The sequence below is a fragment of the Schistocerca nitens genome, chromosome 3 (assembly GCF_023898315.1).
Source record: "Schistocerca nitens isolate TAMUIC-IGC-003100 chromosome 3, iqSchNite1.1, whole genome shotgun sequence".
NCBI lineage: Eukaryota > Metazoa > Arthropoda > Insecta > Orthoptera > Acrididae > Schistocerca > Schistocerca nitens.
This window is the reverse complement of record NC_064616.1, coordinates 377,288,139-377,294,138: the sequence shown is the minus strand read 5'-3', so window position 1 is coordinate 377,294,138 and position 6,000 is coordinate 377,288,139.

Genomic DNA, 6,000 nt, shown 5'->3' with positions numbered 1-6,000 from the left:
TGGCACACATGGAATGACTCCTTCCGGTATGCACAGAGTGCGCACTGGATTTCTTCCACTCCTTGGCAACCATATCCTTAAGGGAACCCGTAACGCACCCAACACTGGAGCTCCCAACTAGCAACAAACTCACTCTCTGTGAATGCCAAGATCATGCAGGCCGAGAGGCTTCCTCTGGATCAGGAAAACCCACAGCATCTGACTCAGGTTCTTTGTCAGCCACAGATAGCGCCTGAAAGCTGTTTGTCAGACGAACTGGAAAGGCATTTAGATCGGCCCCCAGGACAGTCTTTCGTTGCCTGCCACACCATGAAACGACCTCCCACGTGGTCATGGGTGAGGTCGTCCTCAATGCTGGCAGAAACCGGGACAGTCACTGTAGTGGACTGATTGGGGAACACAAGGGACATGCAGGACGTACCTTGCATCCCCACGTTTTCCCCCTCCCGTCCACCACAAGGATGCCCATTGGTAGCAGTGGTAACAGTGGTAACAGCTTCAAGCTACGTGACTGCAGCTGTTAGCGCTATAGAATCGGAAGCTGGGAACAGTGCTGGTAGCTGACAGAGATCTTCTTACGCTGACTCGACCACAGTTATTGGATGTCACCTGAGTAATAAGTCCATCAGCGAATTCTGAACCGTAAAAGGCTACCTAGTTGACTGTTTATGACGTGACGGTGAAGCATAAATGCGAAGGAACAAGCACAGCTGACTCAAATTCAGGCAGGCCTCATGTACTGACGGACCGGAAGCGTCGAGCATTGAGGAGGGTGGTTCGAAAAATGGCTTGAAATCAGCCAAAGAAGTCACTCATAAGTTCCAAAGTGCTACCAATAGTCCAGCCAGGACAACGATTGTTCGTTAAGAAGGATGGTGTACAGTGGACAAGCAGCTCCTCGTAAGCCACACATTTCTGAAGTGAGTGATACACGACCCTTGAGATAGTATAAAGAGCAAAGCTACTGGACAGTGGAAAGCTCTACTGAAGAATCACGCTATACCTTGCGACAATCCAACTGAATGTTTGCGTTTGGTGAATGTCTGATGAACACTACCTACCATCACGTGTAGTACCAATAGTGAAGCACAGAGGAGGTGATGTTGCAGTATGGGGGTATTTTCAGTGGTTAGGGTGTGATCCCTTTATTGCGCTTAAGACAATGCCAAAAGTGGAAGGATATGAACACATTGTACAGTATTGTGTACTGCGTACAGTAAAGGAAGAGCTTGGAGTCGATAATTGTTTGAATGAAAATGAGAATTCACCCTGCCATAAAGCAGCATCAGTGAGGCAATGGTTCGTGGGCAATAAAATTTCTGAAACTGACTGGCCTGCCCAGAGTTCCGACCTGAACCACGTGGAATACCTTTGTGATGAGTTAGAACGTCGGTTTCTCTCAGGACTCCAGCTTCCAATATGACTGCCTGACATCTACATGACAGTGGTAACATAAGCGGACTGATAGCATTTGCAGATGACGTCCAGTTCGTTGTAAGTGGTGACTAAAGAAGAATTGTAGAACACAATTGTAACGCGACACTCCACGAACTTGAGGGCTGGTAGCGAAGTGTTAAATTGTCACTAGCACCTCACAAAACAACGTACCTCCAGCTGAAAGGGAACCTAGTAATAAACCCTACAATAAAATTAAATGATATAAGGATTAGGAGAAGTGGAGAAACAAGATATCTAGGGGTACTTCTGGACGAACGTCGCAACTTTGCAAATCATATAGAGGAAGTAGACAAAAAAGTTACAAACGTAATGAATAAAACTATAACCATTGCTGATTGCCGGCCGCGGTGATCTCGCGGCTCTAGGCACTCAGTCCGGAACCGTGCGACTGCTACGGTCGCAGGTTCGAATCCTGCCTCGGGCATGGATGTGTGTGATGTCCGTAGGTTAGTTAGGTTTAAGTAGTTCTAAGTTCTAGGGGACTGATGACCAAAGATGTTAAGTCCCATAGTGCTCAGAGCCATTTGAACCATTGCTGATTGGCGATTCCTGTTTCCCTTGAAAACAAATGGCTCTGAGCACTATGGGACTTAACATCTTTTGGTCATCAGTCCCCTAGAACTTAGAACTACTTAAACCTAACTAACCTAAGGACATCACACACATCCATGCCCGAGGCAGGATTCGAACCTGCGACCGCCCTTGAAAACAATCAGAGTGTACCACCAATCTACACTCCTGGAAATGGAAAAAAGAACACATTGACACCGGTGTGTCAGACCCACCATACTTGCTCCGGACACTGCGAGAGGGCTGTACAAGCAATGATCACACGCACGGCACAGCGGACACACCAGGAACCGCGGTGTTGGCCGTCGAATGGCGCTAGCTGCGCAGCATTTGTGCACCGCCGCTGTCAGTGTCAGCCAGTTTGCCGTGGCATACGGAGCTCCATCGCAGTCTTTAACACTGGTAGCATGCCGCGACAGCGTGGACGTGAACCGTATGTGCAGTTGACGGACTTTGAGCGAGGGCGTATAGTGGGCATGCGGGAGTCCGGGTGGACGTACCGCCGAATTGCTCAACACGTGGGGCGTGAGGTCTCCACAGTACATCGATGTTGTCGCCAGTGGTCGGCGGAAGGTGCACGTGCCCGTCGACCTGGGACCGGACCGCAGCGACGCACGGATGCACGCCAAGACCGTAGGATCCTACGCAGTGCCGTAGGGGACCGCACCGCCACTTCCCAGCAAATTAGGGACACTGTTGCTCCTGGGGTATCGGCGAGGACCATTCGCAACCGTCTCCATGAAGCTGGGCTACGGTCCCGCACACCGTTAGGCCGTCTTCCGCTCACGCCCCAACATCGTGCAGCCCGCCTCCAGTGGTGTCGCGACAGGCGTGAATGGAGGGACGAATGGAGACGTGTCGTCTTCAACGATGAGAGTCGCTTCTGCCTTGGTGCCAATGATGGTCGTATGCGTGTTTGGCGCCGTGCAGGTCAGCGCCACAATCAGGACTGCATACGACCGAGGCACACAGGGCCAACACCCGGCATCATGGTGTGGGGAGCGATCTCCTACACTGGCCGTACACCACTGGTGATCGTCGAGGGGACACTGAATAGTGCACGGTACATCCAAACCGTCATCGAACCCATCGTTCTACCATTCCTATACCGGCAAGGGAACTTGCTGTTCCAACAGGACAATGCACGTCCGCATATATCCCGTGCCACCCAACGTGCTCTAGAAGGTGTAAGTCAACTACCCTGGCCAGCAAGGTCTCCGGATCTGTCCCCCATTGAGCATGTTTGGGACTGGATGAAGCGTCGTCTCACGCGGTCTGCACGTCCAGCACGAACGCTGGTCCAACTGAGGCGCCAGGTGGAAATGGCATGGCAAGCCGTTCCACAGGACTACATCCAGCATCTCTACGATCGTCTCCATGGGAGAATAGCAGCCTGCATTGCTGCGAAAGGTGGATATACACTGTACTAGTGCCGACATTGTGCATGCTCTGTTGCCTGTGTCTATGTGCCTGTGGTTCTGTCAGTGTGATCATGTGATGTATCTGACCCCAGGAATGTGTCAATAAAGTTTCCCCTTCCTGGGACAATGAATTCACGGTGTTCTTATTTCAATTTCCAGGAGTGTATATTAGCATCAATAGCAGGATATGGTGCGAGCGTTTGGGCTCATAGATTGCAGCTAGTGAAGAGAAGAGTGAAGAAAAGAGAAAAGTTTAACGAGGAGTGCCACTCAGATTAACCCCTTGCCTTACGATTTAAGTTCCGTTAGCGCGAGCCGTAAGTGGCTGCAAGGTACGGATGCGCCTTACGATTCCCGGCGCTTACATACGCTAAGGCTGCGGTGCACTACGCCTGGTGGCGCTCGAAGTCGTGCAGACGCCCTCAGGATTTGTAAATACGTGTGTGAGATACCAGTAACGTGACATTCCTACAGGTATGACAAATAATGACGATTAGTTGCTCATTGGAAACGAAACATTCATTGTCTCAAACGCAACGATATAATCACAAACGTTTTATTTCCATTTATAAGCAAGCATACATTGATGAAATACATCTTAATAATAATATTCACAACAATGCAACGATCTAAGAATGTATAATATTTTGTTCAAAACATTCTGAGGCCTGTTACGTTAGTACGTTGGCAAACATATTTTCAAACGCAATGTCTTCACAATGACATGTGCACGAATTTAATAGTCTTCGATTGTATGATATCGTTCAAAACAATCTGGCACATGTAATGCAACCGTGGACTTTTTGCATTCCCACGTTGTTTCGCTGCATCGTTTATGCTTTCTGCACACTACACAAGCTCTCGCTGGATTTACTTTTGATGGTGTTGGATCAATATGTTTGGGAAAATGTGTCCAATGTTGCGCGTGTAGTCTTTGTGGTATATCGCCGGATGCTAATCGTCCCTTCCGATTATATTCCGGTAAAGGTGTAGTTTTCAGCAATGGTTTTGCAATGTGAATCCTATATTCTTCGTAGCTCTGTCGTTTGCCGCAATGTATTTTGTAATATAAAATGTACGTGCTAAATCCGGGGATTTCCGTATGCGTCCAGATTGTTGGTTCATTGTTTTCCTTTTGCCACATCCACGACTCTGATTGTTGCTGGTAGGTTTGCTCTCCTTCGTCAGTATCATCTTCAATCATCAGCCGCTTACACCGTTTTCGTGCAGGAGGTAAAACGTTGCTACCACTGTCATTGCCCCTGTCAAAATATCCTGCAAAATCATTGTTGGATATGCCACCACATGTCTCCCATTCCTCGTGAACACATTTGCTACACGTCGGGAACATTGTAAAAGTATTTTTGTAATGTCGACAGGTACGAATGCGGCGAAGAACACTTCGTGTATGCCGCGTGTACTCGATCAGCTCCGCAACGTGTGAGGGACGTTCTGTTTACATTTGGCGACAAAGTCTCTCACGTGACACGCGCTTGTTCGGCACGGTAAACGTACCACCTCTCTGATACGTCTAGTTGATATTTGGCCAGGTCGGCACGCTACGTCTCTCACACGACATTGTAAGCTAAGGGGTTAACGGGCGCTTACTGCACTATCCCGAATGATGCTTTGTTAGTAATTCTAAGAATATGCCCACTGGACTTGGAAATTAGGAAAAGGGAGCCTTTTACTGTTTTAAGAAAGGCAATCAAATGGAAGTACGAAGTGTTCTTGGATCTGAGGCCAGTTCGGAAAAGGCAATAGAAGATGGCGTATAACAACTGTGTAAAAATGAATGGGACACTTCAGTGCGGGCAGGAGACCATGCGAATTTCACCCTAACATCAAGGAGAGATTAAAAATGAGATTTATTGACCTGTCGAGTGGACTACCTGGCTGGCCTGGCCCCGTATGCTACTTATCTATACAAAATCAAAAGACAGATGAAAGCCAGCTGCAATTGCGGCAGTGTGGACACACCAGAACATACATTGTGGGACTAAGAGCTCTACAGATGCGGCGTTTAATGGACGCCAGATACTAAGAATGCAGGATCCCAAAGCAGCACTAAGGAGAGAGTCGACCAGGCGCATCTTGAACGAAACTGCAGCCGCAGTATCCAGGAAGGCCAAGGAAGACTTCACGAGGCATACAACACTAAGTCAGCATGCTGCCATCCAGGCTAGATAACATACTATGCAGATGGGGAGAAGATAATTGAGTTCGGCGGCAACCGAATTAAACAGCTTCCCAAGAATCTACACTGCGGTGTTGTGGACTTTAAGGCGTAACACAATTGCTATTGACCGGGGTTGTATGAGGGCGGTTCCAATAGCGGAAACAATCATCTGAAAGTTAAATGCATCAAAATAAATGAACAAAACAGAACAGATTCTGTAGGGCTTATGGTAGTATTAAGAGTTGGGTAGCTGGGTTTTGTTGGACATTTCTAGTAGTAGAAGTAGTTGCAGTATTTAAAAAACAGTATCAGAAATAAATATTTAATATACAAATTTATTACTATCCAATGAAATATGATTTGTATGGCCTG